Below are 7632 nucleotides of genomic sequence, written 5' to 3' on the forward strand. Positions count from 1 at the left end.
TCATTTTATTTCTTTTGCTAACAAGTGTGATGGGGACCATTTCACTTCACTTCTTTTATTGACAAGTGTCATGAGGACCACTTTCAATGATTAGTTCTCTTAATTTCCTTAAATTTCGCTAAAAACAAAACTGGTCTATTAAAAAAGAACGGAGGGAGTAGTAAATACCGGTTTCTTCGCTGAAAACAACTCTCGACTTTTTTCTTCTTCTTTCGGCTAGGGTTCTTTTTCCCGAAATTCATTGTATAGGGAATATCAGTAACGATTTTTTTTCTTTTGTGTTGATTTTAGTTTTTTATTGCGGTTTGATATTACGATTTGCATTGAAGACAAGAGTAACTGAAATTGAAGTTCGGGTTTGAAGGAATCAAGCCGAACGAAACATAGGTTAGGGTTTCTCTGCTTTGTTTCGATTTTTGAAACTCTAATCTCTTGATTTATGATCATACGGGCATGGTTAGGGATTTATTTTCTCAGGTACAGTTTTTGCAAAATTGAAGTTAGGGTTTGAAGGAAAGGGTTTACTGTGTTTGAATTTGGTAGCGAGTTAGGTTGATGTTTACATGTTTTTACTAATCTGTGGAGCTATCACTGCAGTGCTTTGCAGCATTGGTAAAGTTTTGGCTGATACTTGATAAATGGGCACCTTCAATTAGCACTTGAAAATTTCCCAAGGATTTTATATAGTAATCGTTTTGCTTGGAAACACTGGTAAAATCCTATTGATAATCTTACATTTGTTCTTTGTTCTTTGTTGCGAAATATAACTTCTTTGCCAATTAAGCTCATTCAACTTTTTCAAAATAGGATAAAGCTGATGAATGTATTAAGAAAATTTTGAATTGAATTCAGAGTTTTCCTTATCTCATATCCTTGGATGCATAATGTCCATCTTTCAGATATCTGCGAAGGTGAGAAGGGACACTAATTGTTTCGAAGACTCAAGAAAAACTATTATTCAGGCATCTATATTTTCTTCTTTAATTATGTTCATTAATTATGCTTATTTTAGGTACCTAATGGTCTTGAGTTGCATCAGGGCATTGGAACAATGGTGCTTTACAAGAAGGAAACAACAATCAATGCCTAACAGAATCTCCTTTCATGCCGAATGTAGAAGATTTTGAAGATGTCCAGTTTGATCTGGAATTAGTTCACTTTATTTAGCTACTTCTGATGATATCCTTTATTCAGGTAAATTCACAGACAAATCCTACTATAGAACTAAATCTGGTGATATCCCTTCTTCTTCGGCATTATCTATACTAGCTTTCTGGCTCCTAGCTTATATATGATATATTGCTCTCGGAATAATTGGATGTTGTAGCAGCTTTTGAGGTTGTTAAAGCTTGAATATCTGAAAATTTTGAAATGTAATAATTTGCGCTCTCAATGGAAGCTACGCAACAACTTACTAAGCAAGGAAAAGAAACATGTCAATGTTTGGTTATTGGTTGCGTGCCAGAAATGTTTTTAGAGATTTTTTGCAACTCTAATTAGATATACTCCCTAATGGTAAAGAGTACTTCCTGTATAAGAGTAAAAGTACTTAACAATCACAGCGAAAGCGTAGTATCTCTTATTACTTTGTATAATTAAGATTTGCTCATATTCTCTCAGCATAATTCTCACGATAGTTTCTAACGCTCTTTGGAGTTATATGTCCTCAAAACGTGAGTATTATTCTGTTCCAGTTTGGTTAATATAGCCTTCTGACAAGTTGTGGGTGGTGCTCATTGTGAAATTACTAGAATATTGTAGCTTAAATTGCTGATTTATCGGTTTGATGCATGTCAACTATCATACTTCTTATTCTGTTCTTCATTCAACGCACCAAATTGGGTTTACAAAAAAGAAATATTCAAACTCAACCCAAATATTGAATTTCCCTTAAGTTTGGTTGTTCAATACCTTTCCTTGCATATGTACATACTTAAAGAGATTGGGAAAATAAAGTACCTGCTATGCTTTACTGAATTATTAATCACTCATGCATATGTTCAATTACAGGTACTGCAAACTTATTATGCCATCATATTTTATTATACCGCAGGAAGATCAGGTTATTTTTAATTCATGAAGTTTTTGATATTATTTTTTCTGCAATTTACTATATCCAGAATCAAGATTAGACTAAATATCCCTTGGAGCCAAAATAAAAGATGTTTGAATTCCAACTTTATGAGAACTGTAAAGTGCCCAAATGTGATGCATTATCTGCACCGGCACCCACGGGAATTGAGTTTGTTTCACATTAAGTTCTTGAACTCGCATGGGTCTACTTCTTGAATTGAGTTTGTTTCACATTTGCGGTAGACAATATGTATTTTTGCCTTGCCCCATCCGGAAACTAGGTTGCTCGCGACTATTTGTCTCTCCTCCAACAGTTAGATTCTGGTTTATGTGTCCTTAGAGATGATTATTTGTACAACTGTGTTCCTATGGTGTAACCTTACCTTTCTTTTCTTTATGCAGGAGATGTTTTTTATGCGAATTGAGACGAAGTAGTGGTTGGTGCTATAGCAGTTGTGTCAACTATTGGAGGTTTTGGAAGTTATGAGCAAATGAAAAATATAAATGGTGAGGCGAACGTTTTGGCAGTAGATGCTGCAAAGGAGTATGGTAGGGAAATGAAATGTTATGACTTATGATGAATTTCAGAACTACGACTTTGTGCCACTTTCCTTGGCAGTGCTTTTCTCTATGCCGAACATTAATCTGACAGCATGTGTTTCTATTGTAGGAATTCCCAAGTTTGTGCTGATCTCTGTACATGACTACAATCTCCCGCCTTTCTACGGTCTTCTGGATACTTCACTGGAAAGAGAAGCAAAATCAGAGGTTCTGTCGAAATTCCCAAACAACCGTAATCAATAATATAAACACGCCGTTATGTGAGTTTGTACATAAGGGAATTCCTTCCATTACAAACTTATTTTTAGTATGTACATTTTGGCGACACCAAAATTTTCATTTTCTTGAAACTTCACTTACTATTATTATTACTGTTCACATTTCTTCTTGCGAACCATTTTTTTTTTACAAATGTACAATTCTGCTCATACCTGTAGCTCTTCATGCAAATCTTTTGGCTTAACAAAGTTTCTCAGGTATTGTACTAAGACCGGGTTTCATTTATGGGAAGCGGAAGGTAGATGGTTTTGTGAAGTACTTCCATGCACCGACCGTTATTTAAGTTGTAACTTTAATGTTCTGGGTGGTACATAAGCCATTTTGCAGCTTATGTATCCTTACATATTCTGCAGCATCCTCACGGGGATATTTAGTTTACATGTGGATCATTATTACATAAGGTGTTTCGACACAATTTCTTTCGAAACTCCGACTCTATCTCTTGCCGAAATACTAAATTCAGATTTGGTAATACTCTAAGATGGATGGAGGAATAACAAAAAGATAAGGGAAAGGAAACTATCGATTTTCATTGTGGGATCTTATCTGTTATGTTTACAAATGAGCTTTTTTTGCTCTATTTTATTGTTTCCAGAAGCTTACTATTTTATTGCTAAAAGGCTTTGGATATTCAATTTACTAACAAAGAGTTAATAAGAAAGGAAGAATACTCGCAATGTTCTCATCGGTTACAAGACAAACAGTGCATCTATAGAACATTTTGTACTTGAAGCATACAGCCGATCCCCAAGAAAAACATTTTGAGCTCATGGTGAAGCAAGCTCTGATATGCAAGGGACCGAGAACAGTCATTGGGGCGTTGAAATTCTCATCGAACTTGGTGCGTAGCATGGGATACATGAGCCTAAAATTTTTGTTAATGAATAAGAAGGTTTAACGTATCTCTTCTAAATTTTCATCCAACCTTATGCAGAACACGGGTTACATGCCATTTTTGTTAAAAAAAAGAAGGTTTAGTGCACCGAAAAGGGGCGGGAAGACGCCCTGCCAAGGGACCAAATTAAAAGTACAAGGTGCCAGGACGAGGCAAAGTCGAGCCGAACCACACCAAATCAAACATAAAACGGAGCCACACCAAATTAAAAATGCATCGCAATGGGGAGGCGAAGCCGCATGATACCAAATAAAAAATCCTAAGAGACGGGGTGAGGCAAAGCCAAATCACACCAAATCAAAAATGTACGACGGGACGAGGCAAAATCGAACCACAACAAATCAAAAATGCACCGCGGCGGAGTGGGAAGAAGCGTAGCACACCAAATCAAGAATATAATTAAAAGATAAAGATGCTCGGTGCGTAGCACGAGCATAAATCTAGTAGTCTATTTAAGAACAATTAATTGGGGGATAAAAAAAGGAATTGGGGGATATTGATTACTTCCCCAAACCCATGGTGTGTGCTAAGGGGTGATTTTTGTGTATGAAAATACTAAAATACCCTTTGATTAATTAAAAAACATTATGAAAAGACTACTGTACTCTTTCCCCTAAAACTTAAAATCTAAAAACTAAACACATATCCCCATTCTTCTCAGTACCGGCACTGACCTAGGTTTAGGTTTTTGAAAAAAAAATTCATCTTTTTTCATCGTTGTTCATCCGTTCATCGTCGATTAACCTACCCGAATCATAAACAATGCCTCCACGAAAGAAAACGAATGCCCAATCGAACTCAAAATCGATTGCTCAACAAAAACAGGAACAAATAATTGCTAAGATTGCTCAAGAGCAAGAAGAAGAACAAGCAGCGGATTCTGACAATCAACCTCTCGCAACCATGGCTTCTGTGAGAAGGTAAGTGATTTTTAACTACTTTATGAGTGTTTTAATCGATTTATAGCAATGTGTTTAGGTTAGGATCGCAAACCCTAACTGAAACAGTTGAGTTTCAGTGATTACGGACAGTGAAATATGTATGAATACGGTGCCGGTTTTACCTTCCGGCATTCAATCTAGGATGAATGCAATGCCGTTTTCACTCTTCAGATTCACCACAAACTGAATTTTCGATACCGACATAGAATTTGGGTCGAATTCCCTGCCGGTTCTTGGTACCGACAGTCATTTATAACTATTCGTGTATGCCGGTAGTGGTCTAAAAACATACATGAGAGTTTATGAATTTGTCACCAGTACCGGCATAAACATTTGGTTGCATTGTATGCCGATTTATAGTACCGGAATTCTTTTATAAAAATTCGAGCATGCCGGTAGTGGACTTAAACCATACAGGAGAGTTTATGAATTTATCACCAGTACCGGCATACATTTTTAGGTTGATTTGAATGCCGGCACCAGGTTAGGCATGGAATTGATTTATTTCGAGCATGCCGGTAGTGGACTTAAAACATACAGGAAAACTTAAGAATTTGTCACCTAAACCAGCATAGATTTTTAGGTTGATTCGAATGCCGGCACCAGGTTACGGTATGGAATTGATTTATTTAGAGCATGCCGGTAGTGGACTTAAAACATACTGGAGAATTAAATATGATTACCGGCATTGTCGACAGTCATTGTTTAATGCCGGAACAGACAACCGGCGTGCTTTGTTTCAGTAAGTCAAGCCGGTAGAAAAACTGAAAGTGAGTTGTCTCACATTCATTTCATGTGATTTTATGATATAGGTCAAAAGCCAAGGAGGCTAACAAAAGAAAAACTAAAGATGCTGTCACTAAGAGAAGAAGGAAGGACGGTCTTGATACTCCTCAATCTCTCCCTCCTCGAGGGAAAGATGAAGGTCGTAAAAAGCGTTTGGGGGCTGAGACAAGAGCGATAATTTGGGAGAGTGGTGGTGACCGTGGTCGAGCTGCAATCCGTGACCACGATGATCAAGATGAGCAAGATAAAGAGGAAAGTGAGGATGAAGATAATGTGGTTCCTCCAATTCAATTAGCAAGCCAAAGCGAAGTTGGTGGGCCAAGTCAACAACCAACACAAGGTAATAACAAGAAGGGCAATGGCAAAGTGAAAGTTAAAGGTTCCCACCTTCCTCATATTAATGACATGATACCTTACCTTGAACGTGGTAGAATTTGGGGTGAAGCTCTGGAACCAAAACGTGTTGTAGAACCAAAACGTAGGTCTTCTCGACGTAGCCGTCCTGATCCGGCTACTGCTAAGGTGACTATTCGGGATCAACCTATAAGCGACTCAACCAACAGTGATGATGATGATGAGTGGGAACAATTACCTGTACCGGAACGAGCAGGTGGCTCATCCTCACAAGCAGGTGGCTTTGCACATACTGGTGTCGGAGTTGAAGCCCCTGAGGATAATGAAAAGGCACCCACAGCCCACCTTCCTGGTAAATATGACATGATTCCAAACCGCGATGACGACAAACATTGGGGTGGACCGATAAACCCGCAACTCTTATTTTCTTACAAAGACTCTTGGGCTCGTTGGATCTATCAATCTTATGTAAGACGTTTGCATCTTCTTATTGTATTATTTATCTGTGATCAAGTGAATTGAATTAAGTTTGGTGTGTTTTTATAGGACCACAAAAAAGCCTTCCGTGTTAGCCTCCATCAACAGACGGACTTATGGCCTTTGAAGCATGAGTGTGCCTCTGTTAAAGCAATAGTCAAAACATCTGCGTTGTATCCCGCGATTAAAAATTATGTGGCCACTGATACCGTCACGGCGAACTGATTTTTGGAGCGGCTTTTAGGTGAAACTGATACCATGAATTTTCATTTTGGCGAGATGACCATTATCCCTGAAGATGTCCAAAGGATAATAGGTCTAGAGGTTCTTGGGAAAGCCGTTAAGGTAGGAGATGACTCTAAGGACCTTGGATGGGACAAGATCTATGAGCTGACTTCTAAGTTGTTTGGATAGGACAAGGAAACCACTTTGACAAATATGTACAAGACAAAGCGTTCCCAAACAAAGACCATCACATTCGTCAAACTCGTTGAATTGTCTGGGAACACGAAGAACAAGGAATTGAATCCCGAACAAGTTCAGCAAACTGTCGCTGCTTATATGTTGTTCATCTTGGGCTCCGCTATATTCCCTGACGCTAATGATAACAGGGTGCATATGAACAACCTACAATACTTGGATCCGTTGGAAAAGGTTCATGAGTATTCATGGGTAACTGCTTTCTTGGCACATTTTTTGGCAGAAATGCGCCGAGCTTCTAAGGCTTACGTCCGTCAATTTAATGGGAATTTCACTGTAATTCAGGTATAGTGAACTACTTATTTTTTGATTGTTGTCATTAAATTTGTTAGTTTCCAATTATTTATTTTCTTATACATTTCATTGGAACGACCTTTCATTGGTGTAGGTGTGGGCTTATGAACACTTCACAAAATTGTTCATACGGTATAAAAGATTGGAGGTTGTCCCTGATTATCCACAGAATAGGCCTCTAGGTCAGAAATACTTCTTCAAAAATACCCCAAGGCCCAATAACAAGAAACGGTTATTAGTAATGAGATTGACTTTGGATTCGATGGCTGTCCAAGATGTTGTGTTTGACCCATATAGGTATGCCAGAGGAGTTTATTTCGAAAGGTGTGAAAATGTTTCGTTTTACAACGGACCGTTTTTTCATCCAAAAGGATTTGTTATGCACAACCCCCGACGTGTAATGCGCCAACTTGGGTACAAGCAGAAAGATCTCACTGATACATCTTATCAGAAATTCTCTTATGACTTTTCTCAATGCCAATCAAATGAGAA

The 7632-nt window shown here is 38.0% G+C and overlaps 1 long non-coding RNA gene across 11 annotated transcripts; it reads left to right on the forward strand.

The window, feature by feature from the left end:
- Nucleotides 1–227: 227 nt before the first annotated feature.
- Nucleotides 228–3398, forward strand: LOC113331200. 11 transcript variants are annotated; one of them, XR_003350781.1, is made up of 7 exons: nt 228–387; nt 598–711; nt 808–911; nt 1040–1194; nt 2011–2062; nt 2476–2622; nt 2744–3352. It is a non-coding gene; the product is annotated as an uncharacterized LOC113331200 (long non-coding RNA). The 11 variants fall into 11 exon arrangements; XR_003350780.1 differs by having other exon boundaries at nt 808–1194; nt 2744–3356; XR_003350783.1 differs by having other exon boundaries at nt 228–477; nt 900–1194; nt 2744–3355.
- The last annotated feature ends 4234 nt before the right edge of the window (nt 3399–7632 follow it).

Source organism: Papaver somniferum, unplaced genomic scaffold, assembly GCF_003573695.1.
Source record: "Papaver somniferum cultivar HN1 unplaced genomic scaffold, ASM357369v1 unplaced-scaffold_125, whole genome shotgun sequence".
NCBI classification, from domain to species: Eukaryota; Viridiplantae; Streptophyta; class Magnoliopsida; order Ranunculales; family Papaveraceae; genus Papaver; species Papaver somniferum.